Genomic DNA, 17,647 nt, shown 5'->3' with positions numbered 1-17,647 from the left:
TTGAAGAATATTGAGTTTTACTCTGCTCATGCATTTTCAGCACCTTAAACTCTGTCCAAAAGTCATTCCAATGAGCTTCCCTTCTTCATCTAGCTTCCTTCCAGTGGAAGGCCGCCTGAGCTAGCTTTCAACCTCCCAAACAACTCTTCAACCATCACTTATACAACTGATTTTCACTCTGCATCTCCGCTGCCCATCTCTGGTTTCCATTTTCCGCTGCATTCAACCTGTCACTCTTGCTGGAGCAACTCATCAAGTGGTATTCAGAGCCTAGGTTCTGCATCACGCTCCAGCTAAGTGTTCTTCCCATTCCATACTGTCATAAACACTTCCTTCGTGTTTTTCTTGAATCTGTGCACTGTTTCCTTAAGTTTTTCAATTCCAGTAGATTCCATTGTGTTGATTCGTTTGTTCCAGCTTTTAATTGCTTTATTGTTCATCATTTCAATCGGATCAATTCATTGATTTGAGTCTTTTAATTTTTTTTTAAAATCTGCATTGTTTTGTCCAGTCATGTGATTTGCTTGAATTTTGTCAAAAATCCTGAGTAATTTTGGTGCCTGGATAAATCTGTGAAACTGGATGTGTTTTTCAATAGAAGCACATCAGATGAGCAATGATTAAAGAGCTCAAGTGCATCTTGAATTCCATCACAGTGCACTGCCAATTGATGTAGTTTTTGAATCTGCTTTAAATTTTCTGAACTACAACGTGTGGAAATTTGCTTTCTGGTTGTGTTTGAATTCTTGGACTGCGTTGTGTGCATACCATATGAACATTGTATTGTCTAAGACAATAAAAACTGGTTGCACCAGTCAGCAGAATCCAGAATTCATTGCTAGAGCAGTTGGACCGAGCTGCACACACTTTGATTGAGTCTTTTCCTGATTTTTGAATCTGTCCAGCTTAGAACTCACTTCTGGACATCTCTTAATGCATTTCTAGAGTCTTGTTCAAGTTTAATTTGCTGTCCTGGAGTCATAAAAGTTGTTTACAGTTTTGTTTGAATCCTCAGCTGAAGTTTGGTTGGTGAATTGGTAAAATTTGGTGTTAAAAGGCAACTGAACTAGTGAAATTTTGATTTGCTAGCATTTAGCCTCTGCTGGCAGCTTGCACAAGTCATATTTGGTAAACTAAAGTTGCTCGAACCATTAAATTGAAAGTCCAAACACGTTTGTGCAAATTGACCATCTAAACCACCAATTTTCAACACTTTTTCTGATATAAGTTGCAGATTTTGAAAATTCAGAGTTTGGTATGATTAATACATCAGATTCAATGTTAGATTGGTAGCAAAAGCTTGGTTCAATTGAATTAAAAGAAGTGCACAATTCAAATCTTACCATAAACTGCACTGTAAAAAGCTGTTTGAACCTGTACTAAGCAAATTTGAAAACTCTGATGCACATTTTTCAGCCTTCTGCCAGGCATTTTGTCAAACACTTTGCCTAGTTTAAATTTGGGTTCGAATTGATCATAGCTGCAACTTATCTTTGTTTCTTGCTTTTCAAATCCACTCTAGATCCTTTCCTAAGTTCATTTTGAGTGCCACCATTTATTGGAAACATTGATTTAAGTTGTTTGAAAATCCTGCACATAAGCTGTTTGATAAAACTACAGTTGTGCATTCTGGTTTAACAGTTTTCGGGCAGCAGCAGTGTTGATTTTCTGGCTTAATAATTGATTATTGGTGGTTTGTATGAGCTCTATGTTGGGTGCAGAACTATCTCAAAACGTCCCACAACACTGGTAGCATCTTAGGGAGTGGATTGGAGCAAGGAAAGATCAACCTTGGGGCTGATTTTTGGTGCACAGAACCACGTTCTTCACTGGTCTGCATAAAATCTGGTTGCTGCAACAGCAGCATATTTCACTTAGCAGCTGTGAGATTGAAATGATGAACACCACTTTGAGAGAAGCCAGAGCTGCACACCACTTTTACTTTCTATTCTCTTGATTGTTTGATTTCTATTTCTTGCAAAAATACTTGTAATTGGCCATTAAATAAGTGACTTGGAAGAATTCACAAGTGTTCTTCCATCACTTGCAAACTTTGCTTTTAATTGTTCATATAAAATTGGTAGACAGTGAGTGTGTCTTGGATACAAAGTTCCAAGCCTCACTTAGGAGATCTCACTTCTTTCAATTTTTGGAAGCGCATAGGCCAAGTCTTAGAAGTCCGCATTTAGGGTCTAGTTTTCTTTGAGTTTGAGTGTGTCTTTAAACATTTAATGAATTTAGAGGTAATTTTGATTTAAAGAGTTTTAGTAAGTAACTAGGGATATATTTGGCAAGGCAAGACTTCGTATTTAAGCAACCTATACGGTTCACCTCTCTTACCTGGAATATTGTCCTCAAGTGAAAAAATTCTAGTCTTTACTTCAAGAAAACTTTTAAGTTCATCAAAATGTCTGGAAGACAATCCCCTAGAATTAGTGATCCTCCCAAAGATCAATTTTCATTCCAAACTCTCGTCAATCAACTCAATGAGATTGAGAGAAAAATAAGTCAAGAAAAAGTCCAAAGAGAGCTACATAGTGCCATGGTTGAAAATGAGTTGAAACTTTTGAGAAAGGAACAAGTCCGAATTAGGGAGAGAAGTTATAGTGGAGAGTCCCAATATGAACAAGAGGCCTTAAGAGTAGGAGAATATTATCATCAACCTTCTTCATCAAGAAGACATAGGAGGGAATTTGAAAATCCTCCTACCCTTAAGGAAGTTAATGTAGTATTGCCTCATTTTCATGGAAAAGATAATGTTGAGGCTTACCCAGATTGGGAAATGAAGGTAGAGCAAATTTGTGCTTGCCATCAAGTGGGAGAAGAAAGAAAAGTCTCTCTTGCTACCCTAAGTTTTCAAGGATATGCAATGCACTGGTGGACTGCTACAGTCCAAGAGAGACTAAGACAGCGACTTCCTCCAATAAAACATTGGAATGAGCTTACAAATGCCCTTCGGAAAAGGCACATGCCCTCCTACTACAAAAGAGAACTCATGGATAAACTCCAAAATTGCAACAACAGTCTATGTCTGTTGAAGAAAGAAACTAAGTAAAATTACCTGGATAAATTCCATCTTCATTTTTCATGAGGAGTTCACACATGCCATAAAACACGATCTAGGATGTTAAGGAGTGAAAACACTGCACAAATAAAAGAAACATCAGAATCAAAAAAATTAGGATAATAATTTCAACCAAAGAAAACATTTACCTAAAAGCAAACAACTCCCAAACTGACTTTGCATTAGGCATCTTTAGGAATGTCTGACGCATATTCTTTGTTAGTCAACAGAATATAATCTTTTTGAATTTCTGCGTGAAATCAAAGGTTAAAAATATTCAAAGGCAAGTTATCTGCAGTATAGTATAGAAAAATATGATAGGAACATACTAAATTTGTATTTTTGGGAGCCTTTCAGCTTCTCAAACAATCGCCCTTCATCCATAGCCTTTGCCCGTAAACTACAAGTCTCATAATTTTCCCATAGATAAAAAAAGAAAGGAAAAGAAAAATCAACCTTAATTATCCCAAATGCATGCAAGCAAGAAGACAGTATTTAAAAATCAAAGTATGCAGACAACAATTGTGACAAATCTCATTCATAGACAGGACATCAAATTGCATACATCATACAAATCCTGAATGGCCCTAAAATGAAGGTGGAAAATTGCATAACCCACCGGTCCTAGGATATGAGGTGTTTCGGTCTCTCTCTATAGTATGTCAATATAAGAATAACCTCAGACTTCAACATCTAGGTGTTTAACTCTCAACACATTATGCAAATTTACCCTATCATAAACTTGGAAAACTTCTAATCGCACCAATTGAATTAGAAATACACTCGAGATCAATAGGACTGCAATCAAGGCTTGTAATGTGGCCAAGGTATAGGTGAGGTAGAAAGAGATAAAAATCAAGTCCAAAATCAAAGAGAGGTGTTATGAAAAATGAATGCATAAATCATTCATGAATGCATAACATAAACAATAAATGTTCTGAAATGTAAATAAACAGCAATGCATCACACTGTGGAATACTTGAATGAAAAGATGAAAAGATATCTCTACCATAATGTTTTGATTTTATTTGTGCGCCTCATCCTCTTTCGGAAACTTAAATTTCCGTTTCAAAAAAATCTACAAAATACAACAAGTAAGCAATGTTAAAAAGAAAACAACCACAACAACAAAACCATTAGTTGAAGCAATTCAAACTTTGAGAACAAATTTGAACTCAAATGGCAGAGCACTAAGTTCTAACCTTTAAGGCCTAAGTCTTATGTCTTAGTATACTAAGCCCTAATCCCTAATCATACTTTGACCTAAGCCTTTAAGCCCTAAGCCCTATGCCCTATGCCCTATGCCCTATGCCCTATGCCCTATGCCCTATGCCCTATGCCCTATGCCCTATGCCCTATGCCCTATGCCCTATGCCCTATGCCCTATGCCCTATGCCCTATGCCCTATGCCCTATGCCCTATGCCCTATGCCCTATGCCCTATGCCCTATGCCCTATGCCCTATGCCCTATGCCCTATGCCCTATGCCCTATGCCCTATGCCCTATGCCCTATGCCCTATGCCCTATGCCCTATGCCCTATGCCCTATGCCCTATGCCCTACGCCCTACGCCCTACGCCCTACGCCCTACGCCCTACGCCCTACGCCCTATGCCTCCAAATGGTACTCAAACAATGCTAAACAATTCTTGGTTCAAAATAAATAGTGTCATAAGGAGAACATAAGATTTCTTATCTGTCACACTACAATTGAAGGAGTAGCTCTTGGGAGTCGAGGGACACAACAGTGCCAATAATGAGGGTGGTAGCGTTGGAAACAACTACGACTTCATCGAGTAGTACATAATTCAAGCCTCCAAGCTACACAATAAAGAAAAATCATGATAAGACAAACAATTTTCAATTGCGGACAATTACTACAACTAATTATATTTGAAGACATAACAAATCAAATGCAATATTGTACCTTATCTTTCATCTTCAACCAAACATTTGTTACATTTTGATCGTTGACAGTTATTGGTGGACCCAAACACTGGGTAACAGTTTCCATTTCAGCAAGTATCTTATTCTTTCTTAAAGCCAATAAAATTCAATTAGTTTTAGAGCAATAATGAACTTGAATAATTTCATAGTGAAAAAGATAAACATAATAACTCATCGGTAGATAACGAAATTTTTTCTAAAATGAACGAGAAATATATGGAATTACAAATTTCAAAGAATACCTTTTATGAAGTCAACTACTTTCTCCGCTCCTAGTTGGGTTGCAAAGTATTTATTGCGAAGACTCCCACAAGATGTACAAATCACTTGTAACAAAACAAATAGAAAGACATAGTAAAATTATCATGGTTAATTGCACAATTGATATTATAGACAAGAAACTCTTCCTTTACAACAAGGGAACAATTATAAAACTGGTTCCATTCTACCTAGTGTTATTTTGAACTGTGACAAACACTCTTTAAAATATTATAACATATGTAATCCTTGGATAAAAATAAAATACCAATATTTGTTGATAAAAAATCATTTTCAACTAAGAGCATATGTTTGTGTCACCATCACATGGAAATCAAATTAATGACATTTTTCTTGAAAAGTGGTAGCATGATATAAGTTTGATTCTCATATTTAAAAAGAACATACCATATCCTTGTCGGACATTACAAGAAGTCACAACCCGTAAGTAACCTTCCCCACATGTGCAGATAAACGTGTTGCTCCAGACAAAATAAGACGAACTCTACCTCCTAAACCCTCCTTTGCCCGATGATGATTAGCAAAGCCGTAATCCATTGTATGCACAAAACAGTTGGTACTAATTATCCACCACACCTCATTAAATTGTAGAATTTTGTACATATTATCCACCACACCTTACTAAATTGTAGAATTTTGAAAGCTGGTAAATTAAAGCTCACCAATTCCGGTAGGGATTATGGCTAGGGCATGAGCGTTTCTTTCTTATATCAAGGATGTTTTAGATGAACTATCATTCAACCCCTGCAGCCACGAAAAAGAATGAAGTTTAAGAAAAACATAATCTTAAATAATTGAACCTTCTATTAAGGTTTTACCAGCAAGTCTCAAGTTGTATGCTTATATTTAGAGCTAAGATTAGGGTAAGAGTTATGATTAGGGTTAGAGTAAGGATTATGATTATGGTCAAGGATGCGATTAAGGATTAAATAGAAAAAAAATATTACATGGCCACAAATGTTGCAACTTTTCTCACAACATCAAAGCTTTTGAGATAACAGTTCCTTGATAGCAGCAACTCTTTGTACAATAATAGATGACAAAAGTAAATTTTAATTGCATTTGAGTATAAGCATGAACATGGTGTAGAAACAAGATAACGAAGGGGTGACATACCCAAGGTATCGTATAAAGGTACACAATAAAGTCCGAGTCCATGAGCATTGCAGGCTGGCGATTTTTTTGTCAACATGATAAAGACCATTGGGTGAAAGTAGTTCAGGAGCCAAGGATACCCATAACTGGCACAATATAAGCATAGAGATATAATTAAAGAATTGAAACTCTCTGAATAGAGTAGATATTCAATATATCAAAAACAAAACTTCATTGCAGAAATATCTTATTCTCCTTCAGCTCAATCAAGATCAAACTCTCACCAAATAAACAACAAAATAGACATAAAAATTGTAATAAATACTCAAACCCCAAATACAAGTAAATGTCAACACATGAATACTGCAGAAAACTCCCACATGTAGGGTAACTACTTCCAGGCAAGCAGCAAAATTAAGATGGAAAAAGCACAGAAAACAAAAGGCAAGGGAATTAAAAATAAAATTTACCTCCATGCTCATAATTCATTCTGCCGGATTGGCACCCTGCAAACCAGTATATATATGAATTAAGCTCAAAAGAACAAAATGCTAGAAAATAAAAAAATTATCATATCATATGCAAAAAAACAAAATATCAAAACATATAAACAAGGATCCAATATGCAAACTTATGTACAAAAGGGGAATCTGTCATATGCTAAGCACTTCAACACATGAAATCAAGTTTTTGAATCAACTAAAAATTACCTAAAGAAAAAAAGATTAATATAGTACCTGTATTGTTCAACTGAAGATTTAGTCACAATTGGTGCAGATTTCTTCTCGCGATAACCCATGCCAAATTCTTCAGCAATTACCCATGAAGGCTGCCAAAGGAGTTAGAATTAATATGTTGAAACAAAATAAAGGTAAACTTTGTGGAAAAAATAGGTAAACAAAAATCACGTGCTCCACTTTTGTTGTTTCAGGACAACTTTGTGCTCCTTTAATTCCATTCTTTTGGTCTGATTTTCAATCCTGCACAAATATATCACACAACTTAATATTCTCTTGGCTAAACAGATTGCAAGATACAATGCACAAGATAAAGAATTCTCCCTTTCCCGGTCTTGCACAATTGACGTGGAAAATGGATCCTAGTTGCACTTAATTTACAATCTTGTGCACTAAGCTTCCTATTCTCATCAATCCAAAGCTGCACAGATATTTAAACTTCAATCAGTAGGGTATCCATTCAATACTATCACTTAAGAGCTAAAACCGAAGCAACAATTCAAAACAAGGGTAAGTTAGACAACTTCCCTATTTGGATGGTTGTTTCTAGCCTGCTCCAAGCTCCACACTGAGGTGTTGTTGCTGCTGTCTACTCAGAAATACTTGACTCCAATTAGACTCTAATTGAGATGGAACTAAATGGCAATCAAGAATATACCAAAATCAAACTGACATCTGCACATAAATCATCAAACAAATTTAAAAAATTGGAAGTGAATGTCGTAGTAGTAAACAATTTTAAAAGTTGAAGTAAATGCAATAGAAATTTTCTCTTTTGTTATCTTGATTGCACTCCAGTTTAAGCAATCTGCACAAGAAACAATTAGCAAGTCAGTTAGGCTTACAGGTTCATCTTAAGTTGTACTACATAGAAACTATAAATTGCACTAATCTATCACATATACAACATAAAAGCTATCTAAACATATTCAAAATGGTTCAAACAGTCTAAGAACTACTACAATATCTATTTCTATCACAAACCAAAAATTTGTCTACCTAAAGCCTAACTTACTTGACAGTCTTAAGTTAAAATGCAAGAATTGTAACTACCCTATAATAAAACCTCAAGGTAAGTGCCAAAACAAGTTTTGAATGTTAAAAGGTTACAAAAGACTGAACAAGTTACTAAGAATCATTAGCAAATCAAAATATACCTATACTACTAAAAATTACAGCACTAACTAATAAAATTAGGCTAATAAAACTGCACTAGTTCTAAAATATGATTTTAACACTACCTAATAACAAAGTAACTATGCACACAACTTTAAAATCAGTTAACTGAACTAACTGAACTCATATTTGCTTCAAAAGGGTGAAAATATACAATCTGACTATATAAATCTAACAAACTGGATTAAATCAACAAAAACAGCACATAACAATAAGTACTCCTACAAACACAACTTAAAAACTAACTAACCTGATTCCTACAGGTTTCAAACAACTAATAAAAGCTAGAAACAAAGTTAACTACTATAATTCATGCTAGATTCGAATTTTGACCTATTCACTAAAATCTATCCACTAAAACTACGCCTTTTTGAAAGCTATGCAGAATTATGACTTACTAAACCAAGGGAAATGTAACAGAAGCTATCTCAACAAGTTCTAATAGGTAAAAATTAATGTAGAAAGCTTAAAAACAATACAAAAAAGTACTATACAAAAATTCACTATGCAAAGCTGAAATTTAAAACTAATCTAATAACTATAAATTAGAATGAACATATAAAATCTGAACAAACCTAATACTACTATAATCAACTAAACAATAACTGAGCAATTTCAAATTCATCTAACTATGTTATGACTACAGGTATTTACAAACATGAAACTAAAAATACAAAAACTAGCTTATGCCTAGACTAATGCTACTGAATAGATCAAAGACCAAAAAGATCCTGCAATTCTTATTAATATCAGATTTTAAATAATGATTTGAGCATAGCAAACACGTAGTATTAAATATCATATATATGAAGATATCCCAAAAGAATGCAGCACCAGAGATTCCAATGCATCACCACCTATGTCAAGTATTCATCAGTATAAATCAGAATAAATGTAAAGTCTCAGCAGCTCAATGAAACATACTAAGGAATTTAATTAAGAAAGCTACCTGCATAGAGATTGGTTCTGTAGGAAATCACACTTATACATTTATTCTACAACTAAATACAAAAGTGATATCTAATAACAAAGTAACTATGCACACGACTTCAAAATTACTTAACTGAACTCATATTTACGTCATTTGGGAGAAAATATAAAATCTTGACTATATATATATATATAACATATATATATATATACATATATACATATATATACATATATACATATATACATATATACATATATACATATATACATATATATACAATATACATATATACATATATACATATATACATATATACATATATACATATATACATATATACATATATACATATATACATATATACATATATATATATATATAATATATAAGAAACTGAATGAAATCAAGAAAAACAGCACATAACATAAGTACTCATACAAACACCAATTAAAAACTAACTACCTCATTTCTACAAGTTTCACAACTAATGAAAGCTAGAAAAAAAGTTAACTACTAAAATTGATCACAGATTCGAATTTTAACCTATTCACTAAAATCTATCAACTAAAACTATGCCTATTTAAAAGCTATGCAGAATTATGAGTTACTAAACCAAGGGAAATATAACAAAAACTATCTCAACAAGTTCTAATTGGTAAAAATTAATGTAGAAAGCTTAAAAACAATACAAACAAATACTAAACAAAAATTCACTATGCAAAGTTGAATTTAAAACTAATCTACAAAATATAAATTAGAATGAACATATAAAATCTGATCAAACCTAATACTACTATAATACTCTAAACAACAACTAAGCAATTTCAATTCATCTAACTAAGTTATGACTACAGGTACTTACAAACTTGCAACTAAAAATACAAAAACTAGCTTATGCCTAGAATAATGCTACTGAACATATCAAAGACATTTTAAATAATCAACTGAGCTTAGCAAACACGTGGTAATAAATACAATATATATGAAGATATCCCAAAAAAGATATTCCAATGCATCACCACCGATGCCAAGTATTCATCAATAGAAATCAGAATAAATGTAAGGTCCCAGCTCAATGAAATAAAAATAGACATAAAAATAATAATAAATACTCAAACCCCAAATACAAGCAAATGTCAACACATGAATGATGCAGAAAACTCCCACGTGTAGGGTAACTACTTCCAAGCGAGCAGCAAAATTAAGATGGAAAAAACACAGAAAACAGAAGGCAAGGGAATCCAAAAAAAAATTTACCTCTATGCTCATAATTCATTTTGTTGGATTGGCACCCTGCAAACCAGTATATATGAATTAAGCTCAAAAGAACAAAATGGTAGAAAATAAAAATATTATCATATCATATGCAAAAAAACAAAATATCAAAACATATAAACAAGGATTCAATATGCAAACTTATGTACAAAAGGGGAATCTCTCATATGCTAAGCACTTCAACTCATGACACCAAGCTTTTGAATCAACTAAGAATTACCTAAGGAAAAAAATATTAATATATTACCTGTAGTGTTCAACTGAAGATTTAGTCACAATTGGTGCAGATTTCTTCCCGCGATAACCCATGTCAAATTCTTCATCAATTATCCAAGAAGGCTGCCAAAGGAGTTAGAATTAATATGTTGAAACAAAAGAAAGGTAAACTTTGTGGACAAAATAAAGGTAAACAAAAATCACGTGCTCCACTTTTGTTGTTTCTGGACAACTTTGTGCTCCTTTAATTCATTCTTTTGGTCTGATTTTCAATCCTGCACACATATATCACACAGCTTAATATTCTCTTGCCTAAACAGATTGCAAGATACAATGCACAAGATAAAGAATTCTCCCTTTCCCGGTCTTGCACAATTGACGTGGAAAATGGATCCTAGTTGCACTCAATTTTAAATCTTGTGCACTAACCTTCCTATTTTCATCAATCCAAAGCTGCACAGATATTTAAACTTCAATAAGTAGGGTATCGATTCAATACTATCACTTAAGACCTAAAACCGAAGCAACAATTCAAAACAAAGGTAAGTTAGACAACTTCCCTATTTGGATGGTTGTTTCTAGCCTGCTCCAAGCTCCACACTGAGGTGTTGTTGCTGTTGTCTACTCAGAAATACTTGAATCCAATTAGACTCTAATTGAGATGGAACTAAATGGAAATGAAGAATATAAATCAGCAAACAAATTTAAAAAATTGGAAGTGAATGTCGTAGTAGTAAACAATTTTAAAAGTTGAAGTAAATGCAATAGAAATTTTCTCTTTTGTTATCTTGATTGCGCTCCAGTTTAAGTAATCTGCACAAGAAACAATTAGCAAGTCAGTTACACTAAACTCTCTCAATTTGCCAATAGACTTAGGCCAAGTTAGCCTCACAAAACATAATAAAAATTTGATCTCCGACTGAACACAACTTTACATTGAACAAAACATTAGTAGGACAAACAATTGATAAAACTACAACTCTGTATATAGCTTATCTCAAACAAACAAAATAAATGACAAAAATAATGAGAGTGCATGATAAAAATGTCAGAGTACTAGCATAGATAGACAATAATCTACCTTGGGAGTTGTAAAACTCGAGTTTCTGCTTGAGTAAATCCAAACTGCTAAACATCCGGAGCACAGGTTCGAATCCGCATTTGCTTTGACCCAATGTCTGTAATAACATAAGTAACATCAACAAAATCATCAAACCTTTGCAATAGAACAATTGCACAAAAAACATGATACTTGGGCCCAAGCCCATCAAATAATTAAGGTCAAATACTAGAAGCTAGCCAAGGAAAGCATAATTGCAGGCAATGAAGGTGCACCAGTGCAAGGTCTAGGAGTGCTTAGCCCATCTTCACTTTAAAGCACGTGTATATCGTGCTCATTCTAGATCTTTAGCACCCACCTTATGCTTGCACACGTGGCATTAGATCCACATTTGTAGGAATCTTTTAGCACCGTTGATACCCAAAATAGGAGCTGAATTCCTTCTATAAATTCACTCCTAGATCTCCTTTGTAATCACTTTTGAAGAATATTGAGTTTTACTCTGCTCATGCATTTTCAGCACCTTAAACTCTGTCCAAAAGTCATTCCAATGAGCTTCCCTTCTTCATCTAGCTTCCTTCCAGTGGAAGGCCGCCTGAGCTAGCTTTCAACCTCCCAAACAGCTCTTCAACCATCACTTATACAACTGATTTTCACTCTGCATCTCCGCTGCCCATCTCTGGTTTCCATTTTCCGCTGCATTCAACCTGTCACTCTTGCTGGAGCAACTCATCAAGTGGTATTCAGAGCCTAGGTTCTGCATCACGCTCCAGCTAAGTGTTCTTCCCATTCCATACTGTCATAAACACTTCCTTCGTGTTTTTCTTGAATCTGTGCACTGTTTCCTTAAGTTTTTCAATTCCAGTAGATTCCATTGTGTTGATTCGTTTGTTCCCGCTTTTAATTGCTTTATTGTTCATCATTTTAATCGGATCAACTTATTGATTTGAGTCTGTTAATTTTTTTTTAAAATCTGCATTGTTTTGTCCAGTCATGTGATTTGCTTGAATTTTGTCAAAATTCCTGAGTAATTTTGGTGCCTGGATAAATCTGTGAAACTGGATGTGTTTTTCAATAGAAGCACATCAGATGAGCAATGATTAAAGAGCTCAAGTGCATCTTGAATTCCATCACAGTGCACTGCCAATTGATGTAGTTTTTGAATCTGCTTTAAATTTTCTGAACTACAACGTGTGGAAATTTGCTTTCTGGTTGTGTTTGAATTCTTGGACTGCGTTGTGTGCATACCATATGAACATTGTATTGTCTAAGACAATAAAAACTGGTTGCACCAGTCAGCAGAATCCAGAATTCATTGCTAGAGCAGTTGGACCGAGCTGCACACACTTTGATTGAGTCTTTTCCTGATTTTTGAATCTGTCCAGCTTAGAACTCACTTCTGGACATCTCTTAATGCATTTCTAGAGTCTTGTTCAAGTTTAATTTGCTGTCCTGGAGTCATAAAAGTTGTTTACAGTTTTGTTTGAATCCTCAGCTGAAGTTTGGTTGGTGAATTGGTAAAATTTGGTGTTAAAAGGCAACTGAACTAGTGAAATTTTGATTTGCTAGCATTTAGCCTCTGCTGGCAGCTTGCACAAGTCATATTTGGTAAACTAAAGTTGCTCGAACCATTAAATTGAAAGTCCAAACACGTTTGTGCAAATTGACCATCTAAACCACCAATTTTCAACACTTTTTCTGATATAAGTTGCAGATTTTGAAAATTCAGAGTTTGGTATGATTAATGCATCAGATTCAATGTTAGATTGGTAGCAAAAGCTTGGTTCAATTGAATTAAAAGAAGTGCACAATTCAAATCTTACCATAAACTGCACTGTAAAAAGCTGTTTGAACCTGTACTAAGCAAATTTGAAAACTCTGATGCACATTTTTCAGCCTTCTGCCAGGCATTTTGTCAAACACTTTGCCTAGTTTAAATTTGGGTTCGAATTGATCATAGCTGCAACTTATCTTTGTTTCTTGCTTTTCAAATCCACTCTAGATCTTTTCCTAAGTTCATTTTGAGTGCCACCATTTATTGGAAACATTGATTTAAGTTGTTTGAAAATCCTGCACATAAGCTGTTTGATAAAACTACAGTTGTGCATTCTGGTTTAACAGTTTTCGGGCAGCAGCAGTGTTGATTTTCTGGCTTAATAATTGATTATTGGTGGTTTGTATGAGCTCTATGTTGGGTTCAGAACTATCTCAAAACGTCCCACAACACTGGTAGCATCTTAGGGAGTGGATTATAGCAAGGAAAGATCAACATTGGGGCTGATTTTTGGTGCAGCAGAACCACGTTCTTCACTGGTCTGCATAAAATCTGGTTGCTGCAACAGCAGCATATTTCACTTAGCAGCTGTGAGATTAGTGTGAATCAACCAAATTCACTTCCTTTGAGAGAAGCCAGAGCTGCACACCACTTTTACTTTCTATTCTCTTGATTGTTTCATTTCTATTTCTTGCAAAAATACTTGTAATTGGCCATTAAATAAGTGACTTGGAAGAATTCACAAGTGTTCTTCCATCACTTGCAAACTTTGCTTTTAATTGTTCATATAAAATTGGTAGACAGTGAGTGTGTCTTGGATACAAAGTTCCAAGCCTCACTTAGGAGATCTCACTTCTTTCAATTTTTGCAAGCGCATAGGCCAAGTCTTAGAAGTCCGCATTTAGGGTCTAGTTTTCTTTGAGTTTGAGTGTGTCTTTAAACATTTAATGAATTTAGAGGTAATTTTGATTTAAAGACTTTTAGTAAGTAACTAGGGATATATTTGGCAAGGCAAGACTTCGTATTTAAGCAACCTATACGGTTCACCTCTCTTACCTGGAATATTGTCCTCAAGTGAAAAAATTCTAGTCTTTACTTCAAGAAAACTTTTAAGTTCATCAAAATGTCTGGAAGACAATCCCCTAGAATTAGTGATCCTCCCAAAGATCAATTTTCATTCCAAACTCTCGTCAATCAACTCAATGAGATTGAGAGAAAAATAAGTCAAGAAAAAGTCCAAAGAGAGCAACATAATGCCATGGTTGAAAATGAGTTGAAACTTTTGAGAAAGGAACAAGTCCGAAATAGGGAGAGAAGTTATAGTGGAGAGTCCCAATATGAACAAGAGGCCTTAAGAGTAGGAGAATATTATCATCAACCTTCTTCATCAAGAAGACATAGGAGGGAATTCGAAAATCCTCCTACCCCTGAGGAAGTTAATGTAGTATTGCCTCATTTTCATGGAAAAGATAATGTTAAGGCTTCCCTAGATTGGGAAATGAAGGTAGAGCAAATTTGTGCTTGCCATCAAGTGGGAGAAAAAAGAAAAGTCTCTCTTGCTACCCTAAGTTTTCAAGGATATGCAATGCACTGGTGGACTGCTACAGTCCAAGAGAGACTAAGACAGCGACTTCCTCCAATAAAACATTGGAATGAGCTTACAAATGCCCTTCGAAAAAGGCACATGCCCTCCTACTACAAAAGAGAACTCATGGATAAGCTCCAAAGATTGCAACAACAGTCTATGTCTGTTGAAGAAAGAAACTAAGTAAAATTACCTGGATAAATTCCATCTTCATTTTTCATGAGGAGTCACAAATGCCATAAAACACGATCTAGGATATTAAGGAGTGAAAACACTGCACAAATAAAAGAAACATCAGAATCAAAAAAATTAGGATAATAATTTCACCCAAAGAAAACATCTACCTAAAAGAAAACAACTCCCAAACTGACTTTGCATTAGGCATCTTTAGGAATGTCTGACGCATATTCTTTGTTAGTCAACAGAATATAATCTTTTGAATTTCTGCGTGAAATCAAAGGTTAAAAATATTCAAAGGCAAGTTATCTGCAGTATAGTATAGAAAAATATGATAGGAACATACTAAATTTGTATTTTTGGGAGCCTTTCAGCTTCTCAAACAATCGCCCTTCATCCATAGCCTTTGCCCGTAAACTACAAGTCTCATAATTTTCCCATAGATAAAAAAGAAAGGAAAAGAAAAATCAACCTTAATTATCCCAAATGCATGCAAGCAAGAAGACAGTATTTAAAAATCAAAGTATGCAGACAACAATTGTGACAAATCTCATTCATAGACAGGACATCAAATTGCATACATCATACAAATCCTGAATGGCCCTAAAATGAAGGTGGAAAATTGCATAACCCACCGGTCCTAGGATATGAGGTGTTTCGGTCTCTCTCTATAGTATGTCAATATAAGAATAACCTCAGACTTCAACATCTAGGTGTTTAACTCTCAACACATTATGCAAATTTACCCTATCATAAACTTGGAAAACTTCTAATCGCACCAATTGAATTAGAAATACACTCGAGATCAATAGGACTGCAATCAAGGCTTGTAATGTGGCCAAGGTATAGGTGAGGTAGAAAGAGATAAAAATCAAGTCCAAAATCAAAGAGAGGTGTTATGAAAAATGAATGCATAAATCATTCATGAATGCATAACATAAACAATAAATGTTCTGAAATGTAAATAAACAGCAATGCATCACACTGTGGAATACTTGAATGAAAAGATGAAAAGATATCTCTACCATAATGTTTTGATTTTATTTGTGCGCCTCATCCTCTTTCGGAAACTTAAATTTCCGTTTCAAAAAATCTACAAAATACAACAAGTAAGCAATGTTAAAAAGAAAACAACCACAACAACAAAACCATTAGTTGAAGCAATTCAAACTTTGAGAACAAATTTGAACTCAAATGGCAGAGCACTAAGTTCTAACCTTTAAGGCCTAAGTCTTATGTCTTAGTATACTAAGCCCTAATCCCTAATCATACTTTGACCTAAGCCTTTAAGCCCTATGCCCTATGCCCTATGCCCTATGCCCTATGCCCTATGCCCTATGCCCTATGCCCTATGCCCTATGCCCTATGCCCTATGCCCTATGCCCTATGCCCTATGCCTATGCCCTATGCCCTATGCCCTATGCCCTATGCCCTATGCCCTATGCCCTATGCCCTATGCCCTATGCCCTATGCCCTATGCCCTATGCCCTATGCCCTATGCCCTATGCCCTATGCCCTATGCCCTATGCCCTATGCCCTATGCCCTACGCCCTATGCCTCCAAATGGTACTCATACAATGCTAAACAATTCTTGGTTCAAAATAAATAGTGTCATAAGGAGAACATAAGATTTTTTATCTGTCACTACTACAATTGAAGGAGTAGCTCTTGGGAGTCGAGGGACACAACAGTGCCAATAATGAGGGTGGTAGCGTTGGAAACAACTACGACTTCATCGAGTAGTACATAATTCAAGCCTTCAAGCTACACAATAAAGAAAAATCATGATAAGACAAACAATTTTCAATTGCGGACAATTACTACAACTAATTATATTTGAAGACATAACAAATCAAATGCAATATTGTACCTTATCTTTCATCTTCAACCAAACATTTGTTACATTTTGATCGTTGACAGTTATTGGTGGACCCAAACACTGGGTAACAGTTTCCATTTCAGCAAGTATCTTATTCTTTCTTAAAGCCAATAAAATTCAATTAGTTTTAGAGCAATAATGAACTTGAATAATTTCATAGTGAAAAAGATAAACATAATAACTCATCGGTAGATAACGAAATTTTTTCTAAAATGAACGAGAAATATATGGAATTACAAATTTCAAAGAATACCTTTTATGAAGTCAACTACTTTCTCCGCTCCTAGTTGGGTTGCAAAGTATTTATTGCGAAGACTCCCACAAGATGTATAAATCACTTGTAACAAAACAAATAGAAAGACATAGTAAAATTATCATGGTTAATTGCACAATTGATATTGTAGACAAGAAACTCTTCCTTTACAACAAGGGAACAATTATAAAACTGGTT

This window comes from Vigna umbellata, chromosome 6 (genome assembly GCF_029865625.1).
Source record: "Vigna umbellata cultivar VRB3 chromosome 6, Vumbellata_1.0, whole genome shotgun sequence".
NCBI lineage: Eukaryota > Viridiplantae > Streptophyta > Magnoliopsida > Fabales > Fabaceae > Vigna > Vigna umbellata.
This window is presented reverse-complemented; position numbering follows the sequence as displayed.